We start from the raw sequence: 11,688 nt of genomic DNA on the forward strand, positions 1-11,688 counted from the left end.
CCGCTTGTTACACTTCTGTGAGGGCAAGTGGTGTCCCAGGTTTCTCCATGTTTATGCTGATGGAATGGTTTGTCCAAGCCACATAGAAACATGATGCTTTTCCTCACTGTCAGTAGAACCTGTCCTTTGGCCACCTGGGTGCCCCCTGGGTTCCCCCTGGGTTCCCTGCACACTTGACATCCCTTATAGGTATCCCTTGGGTGCCCTGACATCACACTCAACCAATGGAACTGACCAACCCTCGAACTGAAGGCTATTTTGCTAGTTTCTTTCTCTGGAAACAGCACATTACAGTAATTGAGATGTTTACCTCTAAACTTCTACATTTACCTTTTTTTTCTTTATTTTTTTTCCTCCAGAGAAAGGAAAGTCTGCAAGTGAGCTTCTATGAAATGTCGCTTAGTCTTTTCTACAACAGGTGCAGAGAGACAATTTCAGGACTGGGTGTGCTTTTAATATCCTCCCCCCAAATCAATAAGGGCCAATTTTCCACACAGCCTTCCAATTCCGGATTGTAGTCATGAGAAATCGACAGGCTTCCAGGCTCTGGAGAGAGCTCTTTCTTTTCAGGAACAAATTTTCGGTAACGGTTCATACGCACAAGGCCAAAGGCTGGATCAGTGCGATGTTTTAATTGTTCCAGACACGGTCATCAAAGAACTATTATGGGGGTGCCTCTGAAGCACGCCCATGTGTTCCACATGCGAAGGGTAGAGGCACATAAATGTCGCTGATAAGGCGCGGGTTCCTCATCCTCATCTGGTGTGCTCATGACGCGCCCCTGCACTGTGCCAACCTTCTCCTGCAGGTTCCTGCAGGGCTCCCGCTGTCATCCACCCCTCACGACAGGCTACAGCCACGGGCAGAAAAGTTCTGCAGTGCTGCTGAGGAGCCTGTGCAACTTTGCCTCTGATCGTCTCATGGATATATTCTTAAATCCAGTAATTCACGCATTTTAGTTTTTCTTACCTTTGGGCTAGTAGGGAGCAGAGAGAATGGACTTTTCTGTCATAGGGGACTTATGGAATTATTGTGGAATGATATTTAAAATTGGGCAGGTCCTTAGAAACCATCTAGTCCAAGGTCTTCATTTTTTACAAGTGAATAAAGTCCAGAGAGATTTTTGTCATTTACCCAAGGCCATTATGGCAATTTAGTAGCAGAATCAGAGCTAGAATCCAGTTCGGTGCTCTTTCTGGGACAACGTGTACTTTCCACTGTATTGGCATTTGTTTTACCTTAGATAATAACAGCTAATATTTTTTGACCACTCTCTATGTGCCAGGAATTGTGTTAAGCACATTATCGGTTTCAATCCCCAAAACAACTCTAAGATGTAGGGACTTATATTTTCCACACTTTTTTTTTTTTTTTTTTTTTTTTTTTGCTGTACGCGGGCCTCTCACTGTTGTGGCCTCTCCCGTTGCGGAGCACAGCCTGCGGAGCACGCGCAGGCTCAGCGGCCACGGCTCATGGGCCCAGCTGCTCCGCAGCATGTGGGATCTTCCCGGACCGGGGCACGAACCCGTGTCCCCTGCATCGGCAGGCGGACTCTCAACCACTGCACCACCAGGGAAGCCAATTTTCCCCACTTTTATAGACAAAGAGATGGAGGCTTAGAAAGGTCAGGTAACTGAGCCAAGGTTACACATCACACCATACAACTCTCTTAATATTTAATTTACTAAACTAACTAATCTAATCCAAGGAGAAGAGTACTCAGACTAGAGGGGATATTTATGTTGACCAGACTCTATAAGGCAGAATGTCAGAACTGATTTGTACATTTGTTAATTTGTATCCTGAGAAGATGATTTCCTGCGTTAACATTTACAAAGCCATTTCTAGGAGGTTCTCTTCCCTTCTGAATGCTCTCATTGACATTCACCACTGTGATAAGCCCTTGCAAATGTGCACAGGTTGGCATTAAGAGGGGGAAGGCAAAAATTGAAGAATTAAAATATTGATTGAATAGGTATCCTGGGATGTTTGGAAAGGATAAATCCATTTATTCTATTTGTCTTTTCCAATTATTCATACATCTCCTCCCACTGAATTTTGGTAGAATAAAGCCACTTGAGGTAATGGATCTATCCTCTGTGTTCGTACCTATTTGGTTTTTTCCCGCACAAAATGTCTTCATACACATTTCCCACCTTCCTTCTCCTCTGCAACTGAGCACTAGGTACCCTCTACAGCACCCAGATAAACCATAAAGCAACACTTTGAAGCAACTCATTTAATCCCTCATATGGGCAAAAAACCCACAAGAGAAACCATGCTAGGATGTACAGGTTATGAGGACCTATCTGATTATTTAGTGAATACCTCTTTCAGTTTCCATTCAAATCACTTGGGTCCCTATTATTTCCATGACATTGTCCAAACATTTTACTGTTCCTTGGAAGTAGAGTTTGAGCTGGTAGATGGAGTTGGTAATCTGGAGAGTTGGACTTTAGTCTCAGTTACCCTTTCAGAGGCTCAGTTTCCCCTAGGCTATTTAATACCTACCTTTCCGACATAGAGTGGCTATTAAGTCAACGAGAAGAAATATGTGAATGTTCTTGAAAAGTTACAGGTTATGCAAATGCAAATTATCACTTGTGACGGTTAATTTTATGTGTCAACTTGACCAGACCATATGGTGCCCAGATATTTGGACAAACATTATTCTGAGTGTGTCTGTGAAAGTGTTTCTGGATGAGATTAACATTTGAATCGGTAGACTGAGGAAAGCAGATTGCTCCACCCAGTGTGGGTGGGCCTCATCCAATCAGTTGAAGACCTGAATAGACCAAAAGGGCTGACCCTTCCCTAAGTAAGAGAGAATTTCTCCTGCCTGACTGCCTGCAAGCATAGACATCAGCTTTTTCCTGCTTTTAGATTCAATTGAAACATTAGCTCTTCCTGGGTCTCAAGCCTTTGGCCTTCAGACTGCAATTACACTATTGGCTGCCCTGAGACCATGATCTGATTTATGTTTTTAAAAGATAACTCTGGTATGGAGACTGGAGTGTGAGTGTTTGTGAAGAATTAAAGCAGAAAGACCAGGTTGGAGGCCATTGTAGTCATCTGGGAATGAAATAATAGTGGCTTAGCTTAACGTGGTGGTAGTTGAGATGGAGATAAGTGGATGGATTTGGAATATGTTTTGAAGGTAGAGGAAATAGGACTTGATAAGAGATTTCAGGTGAGAGGTAAAAGGATGGAAGGAATCAAAGATGACTTTTAGGTGTTGGGCTTGAGCAACTTGGTACTGAAGCGGGAAACACTGTAACTGGAGGTGGGGGAAAATCAAGAGTACAGTCTTGGACATATTAAGTTTGAGATGCCATACAAGTGGGAAGCTGGATACACATGTCTGGGGTTCATGGAAAAAGTCAGTCCTGGAGATAAACTTTTGAGAGTCATCAGTATTGACAGTATTTAAAGCCATGGGACTGGCTGAGATTGCTAGAGAGAGTGTATGGGAAACAAGAGTCCCAGGACAGGGCCCAACACTTAGAGATTTAGCAGACCAGTAGGATCCAAAAAAGGAAATATAAAATAAGGAGTTGGTGAGGTATGAAGAAAATCAGAAGAGCACTTTCCCAGAAGTGAAGAAAGGAGAGTGTTTCATGAAGGAGAGTGTGAGCAAATGTGTTAAGTGTTGCTAAAAGGTAATGGAAGAGGGGAGGAGAAATGACCGCTAGGTTTGGCAATATATCAGATTTATGGTGTAAAAGATCACTCTAGTGTCAGCATGGAGAAGGCATTTGAGTGGATGGGAGATGGTGGCAAGACTGGAAACCGGGAGATTCCAGTCAGAAAATCACTGTTACCAAAATTTCAAGAGAAAGACCATAAGGGCCTGGATTGAGGTAGTGGTATTGAGGGAGACGAGGAGGAGACAGACAAGGAAAATCTCTTAAAAATAAAACAAAGTTCTCTCATAAACACTTCTTTCTCTCCATTTCAACTGTTCCTATTTCAAGACCTCATTAGCCCTAAAAGCACAGGGTTTAGAAAAACCCAGGGATTATCCAAACTAAGCTCTGATATGATGCTTCCCGAATTAAGCATTAAGAAGTCATTCCCCTGGGCAAAAGCTTTCCATAGCAGAAATAAAATTAATATACAAAAATCAGTTGTATTTATCTATACTAGCAATGAACATTCCAAAAATGAAATTAAGTAAACAATTCTAATTACAATAGCATAAAAATCATAAAATACTTAGGAGTAAATTTAACCAAGGAGGTAAGACTTGTACATTGAAAACTACAAAACACTGTTGAAAGAAATTAAAGTAGATTCAAATAAATGGAAAGACATCCTATATTCATGGATTGGAAGACTTACTGTTGTTCAATGGCATACTTCCCAAATTGATCTACAGATTCAAGGCAATCCCTCTCAAAATCACAGCTGTATTTTTTTAGACAAAATGGATAATCTGATTCTAAAATTCATATGGAAATGCAAGGGACCCTGAATAGCCAAGGCAATCTTTTAAAAGAAGAACAAAGTTGAAGGACTTTTCACTTCCAATTTCAAAACTTACTACAAAGCTACAGTAATCTAGACAATGTGGCTCTAGCATAAGGATAGACATATAGGCCAATGGAATAGAATTGAGAGTCCAGAAAGGAGCCCATACATCAATGGTTAATTGATTTTCCACAAAGGTACCAAGACAGTTCAATGTAGAAAGAATACTCTCTTCAATAAATGGTGCTGGGACAACTAGATATCAACATGCAGAAAAACGAAGTTAGATCCTTACCACGTACTATACATAAAACTTGGCTCCAAAGAGATCCAAGACCTAAATGTAAGAGCTAAAACTCTTAGAAGAAAATATAGATGTAAATCTTTGTGACCTTGGTTAGACAATGGTTTCCTAGGTATGACACCAAATGCACAAGCAGCCAAAGAAAAAAATAAATAAATTGGACATCACCACAATTAAAATAGTTTGCACTTTATTATGTATTAACTTGCTCTTATACAGATTGATTTTGTTTACTGACTTATTTTAGACTTTCTGTTGTCCCTTTTCTAGAAATTGAATACTAATATTGAACCCTGTGATTTCCTAATTTAGAAGACATGATCTCTAGCCATCTGATCAAGTTATACAGAAATATAATAATATACAGAAATAGAAAATGCCCATTTTATCATCAGTGGCTTCATCTGATCAGGCTTAAGAATGTTTTCACCAACAGGGGGTGAAATTTATACTTGAATATAGGCCACAGATGTTCTTAGAAATAAAGGGGACAAAAACATGGATTTCCTAATTCAGGAGTTATACACTATTTACTTCTATTGAAATCATATTTACTTACTTTCCTAAATTTACCATAAACAAAAGTTTAAAAATCCTAAAATAACTTGATAATCACAACTTTCCTTATATTCTTGCAATTCTCTTTTGCTTTATTTGGCACTAACAAAAATGTTTGAGAAAGAGGGTCTAAATGGATAAAAGATGTTCTAGGAACGTCAGTAAAAAAGCACAGCGCAGGGAAACCAACCACAAAAATGCCTGAGGGAGCTGTATTCTGATTAACGGAGGGTTAGATAGAATGCATAATGTACTATGTTTTGACCCTTACAAAATTTCCTGCCCTTGTCCTAATATTGGTGCTCTTCTCAGCGAGGTTGTCCTTGGACCTCCTGTTTAAAAATCTCACCTCTACATTTCCTATACCTCTTTCCTCTATTTTTCTTTTTTTAATTTCTTTTTTCTTTTCTTTTAATTTATTTTTAATTTTTTATAACATCTTTATTGGAGTATAATTGCTTTACAATGGTGTGTTAGTTTCTGCTTTATAACAAAGTGAATCAGCTATACATATACATATATCTCCATATCTCCTCCCTCTTGCTTCTCCCTCCCACCCTCCTTATCCCACCCCACAGGTGGCCACAGAGCACCAAGCTGATCTACCTGTGCTATGTAGTTGCTTCCCACTAGCTATTTTACATTTGGTAGTATATATAAGTACATGCCACTCTCTCACTTCATCCCAGATTACCCTTCCCCCTTCCTGTGTCCTCAGGTCCATTCTCTACGTCTGCATCTTTATTCTGGTCCTGCCCCTAGATTCTTCAGAACCATTTTTTTTTTTAGATTCCATATATATGTGTGAGCATATGGTATTTGTTTTTCTCTCTGACTTACTTCACTCTGTATGACAGTCTCTAGATCCATCCACCTCACTACAAATAACTCAATTTCGTTTCTTTTTATGGCTGAGTAATATTCCATTGTATGTATGTGCCACATGTTCTTTATCCATTCATCTGTCGATGGACACTTAGGTTGCTTCCATGTCCTGGCTATTGTAAATAGAGCTGCAGTGAACATTGTGGTACATGACTCTTTTTGAATTATGGTTTTCTCAGGGTATATGCCCAGTAGTGGGATTGCTGGGTCGTATGGTAGTTCTATTATTAGTTTTTCAAGGAACCTCCATACTGTTCTCCATAGTGGCTGTATCAATTTACATTCCCACCAACAGTGCAGGAGGGTTCCCTTTCCTCCACACCCTCTCCAGCATTTATTGTTTCTAGATTTTTTGATGATGGCCATTCTGACCTGTGTGAGGTGATACCTCATTGTTATTTTGATTTGTATTTCTCTGATTAGTGATTTGAGCATCCTTTCACGTGTTTGTTGGCAATCTGTATATCTTCTTTGGAGAAATGTCTATTTAGGTCTTCTGCCCATTTTTGGATTGGGTTGTTTGTTTTTTTGATATTGAGCTGCATGAGCTGTTTGTATATTTTGGAGATTAATCCTTTGTCAATTGCTTCATTTGCAAATATTTTCTCGCATTCTGAGGGCTGTCTTTTCATCTTATTTATGGTTTACTTTGTTGCGCAAAGCTTTTAAGTCTCATTAGGTCCCTTTTGTTTATTTTTGTTTTATTTCCACTTCTCTAAGAGATGGGTGAAAAAGGGTCTTGCTGTGATTTATGTCATTGAGTGTTCTGCCTATTTTTTCCTCTAAGTGTTTTATAGTGTCTGGCCTTACATTTTCTTCTTTAATCCATTTTGAGTTTATTTTTATTAGTCATCATCTAACATATTACGCAATTTTGTGCATTGCCTGTCCACCCTCACTAAAATGTCAGATCCATGAGCCAGGGATTTTTTTGTCATTTTATTCATTACTATGTTCCTCCCAGTGCCTAAACCACACTAAAAACAAAACATGTACTAAACATGCAATTACTATTTAAATAAACTTTTTATTTTAGAATCCTTTAAGAAAATAGTTGCAAAGAGAATACAGAGTTCCTGTATACTTCACACACAGTTTCTCCTATTGCTAACATCTTACACTAGTATGATGTATTTGTTACAATTAGAGAATCAATATTGGTATTGAATACATTAATATTACCTGCAGTTCATACTTTATTCAGATGTCCAGAGTTTTTACCTACTGTCCTTTTTCTGTTCTAGGATCCCATCAAGGACACTGCATTACATTTCGTTGTCATGTCTCCTTAGACTCCTTTTGCCTGTGACAGTTTCTCAGAGGTTCCTTGTTTTTGATGACCTTGATAGTTCTGAGGCCTACTCGTCAGGTATTTCATAGACTGTCCCTCACTGGGATATATCTGATGCTTTTTGTTTTTTAACGTTTTTATTCGAGTAAAATTGCTTTACAATGGTGTGTTAGTTTCTGCTATATAACAAAGTGAATCAGTTATACATATACATATATCCCCATATCTCTTCCCTCTTGTGTCTCCCTCCCTCCCACCCTCCTAATCCCACCCTCCTAGCTGGTCACAAAGCACTGAGCTGATCTCCCTGTACTATGCGACTGCTTCCCACTAGCTATCTATTTTACATTTGGTAGTGTATATATGTCCATATATACACTACCACTCTCTCACTTTGTCCCAGCTTACCCCTTCCACCCCATGTCCTCAAGTCCATTCTCTAGTAAGTCTGCGTCTTTATTCCGGAAGTGCCCCTAGGTTCTTCATCACCATTTTTTTGTTTGTTTTTTAGATTCCATATATATGTGTTAGCATACGGTATTTGTTTTTCTCTTTCTGACTTACTTCACTCTGTATGACAGACTCTAGGTCCATCCACCTCACTGCAAATAACTCAATTTCATTTCTTTTTATGGCTGAGTAATATTCCATCGTATATATGTGCCACATCTTCTTTATCCATTCATCTGTCGATGGACACATAGGTTGCTTCTGTGTCCTGGCTATTGTAAATAGAGCTGCAATGAACATGGGGGTACATGACTCTTTTTGAATTATGGTTTCCTCAGGGTAAATGCCCAGTAGTGGGATTGCTGGGTCACATGGTAGTTCTATTATTAGTTTTTCAAGGAACCTCCATACTGTTCTCCATAGTGGCTGTATCAATTTACATTACCACCAACAGTGCAAGAGGGTTCTCTTTTCTCCACACCCTCTCCAGCATTTATTGTTTGTAGATTTTTTGATGAGGGCCTTTCTGACCGCTGTGAGATGATATCACATTGTAGTTTTGATTTGCATTTCTCTAATGATTAATGATGTTGAGCATTTTTTCATGTGTTTGTTGGCAATCTGTATATCTTCTTTGGAGAAATGTCTATTTAGGTGTTCTGCCCATTTTTGGATTGAGTTGTTTGTTTTTTTTGATATTGAGCTGCATGAGCTGCTTGTAAATTTTGGAGATTAATCCGTTGTCAGTTGCTTCATTTGCAAATATTTTCTCCCATTCTGAGGGTTGTCTTTTTGTCTTGTTTATGGCTTCATTTGCTGTGCAAAAGCTTTTAGTTCATTAGGTACCATTTGGGTTTTTTGTTGTTGTTTTTATTTCCATTTCTCTAGGAGGTGGGTCAAAAAGATCTTGCTGTGATTTGTGTCATAGAGTGTTCTGCCTATGTTTGCCTCTAAGAGTTTGATAGTGTCTGGTCTTACATTTAGGTCTTTAATCCATTTTGAGTTTATTTTGGGGTGTGGTATTAAGGAGTGATCTAATTTCATTCTTTTACATTTAGCTGTCCAGTTTGCCCAGCACCAGTTATTGAAGAGGATGTCTTTTCTCCATTATATATTCTTGCCTCCTTTATCAAAGATAAGGTGACCATATGTGTGTGGGTTTACCTCTGGGCTTTCTATCCTGTTCCATTGATCTATATTTCTGTTTTTGTGCCCGTACCATACTGTTTTGATTACTGTAGCTTTGTAGTATAGTCTGAAGTCTGGGAGCCTGATTCCTCCAGCTCCATTTTTCTTTCTCAAGATTGTTTTGGCTATTCAGGGTCTTTTGTGTTTCCATACAAATTGTGAAATTCTTTGTTCTAGTTCTGTGAAAAATGCCAGTGGTAGTTTGATAAGGATTGCATTGAATCTGTAGATTGCTTTGGGTAGTAGAGTCATTTTCACAATGTTGATTCTTCCAATCCAAGAACACGGTATATCTCTCCATCTATTTGTATCATCTTTAATTTCTTTCATCAGTGTCTTATAGTTTTCTACATACAGGTCTTTTCTCTCCTTAGGTAGGTTTATTCCTAGGTATTTTATTCCTTTTGTTGCAGTGGTAAATGGGAGTGTTTTCTTAATTTCACTTTCAGATTTTTCATCATTAGTGTATAGGAATGCCAGAGATTTCTGTGCATTAATTTTGTATCCTGCTACTTTACCAAATTCACTGATTAGCTCTAGTAGTTTTCTAGTAATCCTAAAGTAACATCTTTAGGATTCTCTATGTATAGTGTCATGTCATCTGCAAACAGTGAAAGCTTTACTTCTTCTTTCCGATTTGGATTCCTTTTATTTCTTTATTTTTTTCTCTGATTGCTGTGGCTAAAACTTCCAAAACTATGTCGAATAATACTGGTGAGAGTGGGCAACCTTGTCTTGTTCCTGATCTTAGTGGAAATGGTTTCAGTTTTTCACCATTGAGGATGATGTTGGCTGTGGGTTTGTCATATATGGCCTTTATTATGTTGAGGTAAGTTCGCTCTATGCCTGCTTTCTGGAGGGTTTTTTCATAAATGGGTGTTGAATTTTGTCGAAAGCTTTCCCTGCATCTATTGAGATGATCATATGGTTTTTCTCCTTCAATCTGTTAATATGGTGTATCACATTGATTGATTTGCGTATATTGAAGAATCCTTGCATTCCTGGAATAAACCTCACTTGGTCATGGTGTATGATCCTTTTAATGTGCTGTTGGATTCTGTTTGCTAGTATTTTGTTGAGGATTTTTGCACCTATGTTCATCAGTGATACTGGTCTGTAATTTTCTTTTTTTTGTGACATCCTTGTCTGGTTTTGGTATCAGGGTGATGGGTGCCTCGTAGAATGAGTTTGGGAGTGTTCCTCCCCCTGCTATATTTTGGAAGAGTTTGAGAAGAATAGGTGTTAGCTCTTCTCTAAATGTTTGATAGAATTCGCCTGTGAAGCCATCTGGGCCTGGGCTTTTGTTTGTTGGAAGATTTTTAATCACAGTTTCAATTTCAGTGATTGTGATTGGTCTGTTCATATTTTCTATTTCTTCCTGTTTCAGTCTCGGAAGGCTGTGCATTTCAAAGAATTTTTCCATTTTTTCCAGGTTGCCCATTTTATTGGCATAGAGTTGCTTATAGTAATCTCTCATGATCCTTTGTATTTCTGCAGTGTCAGTTGTTACTTCCCCTTTTTCATTTCTAATTCTATTGATTTGAGTTTTCTCCCTTTTTTTCTTGAAGAGTCTGGCTAATGGTTTATCAATTTTGTTTATCTTCTCAAAGAACCAGCTTTTAGTTTTATTGATCTTTGCTATCATTTCCTTCATTTCTTTTTCATTTATTTCTGATCTGATCTTTATGATTTCTTTCCTTCTGCTAACTTTGGGATTTTTTTGTTCTTCTTTCTCTAATTGTGTTAGGTGTAAAGTTAGGTTGTTTATTTGAGATGTTTCTTGTTTCTTAAGGTAGGATTGTATTGCTATAAACTTCCCTCTTAGAACTGCTTTTGCTGCATCACATAGGTTTTGGGTCATCGTGTTTTCATTGTCATTTGTTTCCAGATATTTTTTGATTTCCTCTTTGATTTCTTCAGTAATCTTTTGGTTATTAAGTAGTGTATTGTTCAGCCTTCATGTGTTTGTATTCTTTTTACAGATTTTTTCCTGTAATTGATAGCTAGTTTCATAGCATTGTGGTCAGAAAAGATACTTGGTATGATTTCAATTTTCTTAAATTTACCAAGGCTTGACTTGTGACCCAAGATATGATCTATCCTGGAGAATGTTCCATGAGCACTTGAGAAGAACGTTTATTCTGTTGTTTTTGGATGGAATGTCCTATAAATATCAATTAAGTCCATCTTGTTTAATGTGTCATTTAAAGCTTGTGCTTCCTTATTTATTTTCATTTCAGATGATCGGTCCGTTGGTGAAAATGGGGTGTTAAAGTCCCATACTGTGATTGTGTTACTGTTGATTTCCCCTTTTTTGGCTGTTAGTATTTGCCTTATGTATTGAGGTGCTCCTATGTTGGGTGCTTAAATATTTACAAGTGTTATATCTTCTTCTTGGATCAATCCCTTGATCATTATGTAGTGTCCTTCTTTGTCTCTTGTAATAGTCTTTGTTTTAAAGTCTATTTTGTGTGATATGAGAATTGCTACTCCAGCTTTCTTTTGGTTTCCATTTGCATGGAATATCTTTTTCCATCCCCTC

This window comes from Stenella coeruleoalba (assembly GCF_951394435.1).
Source record: "Stenella coeruleoalba genome assembly, chromosome: X".
Lineage (NCBI taxonomy): Eukaryota > Metazoa > Chordata > Mammalia > Artiodactyla > Delphinidae > Stenella > Stenella coeruleoalba.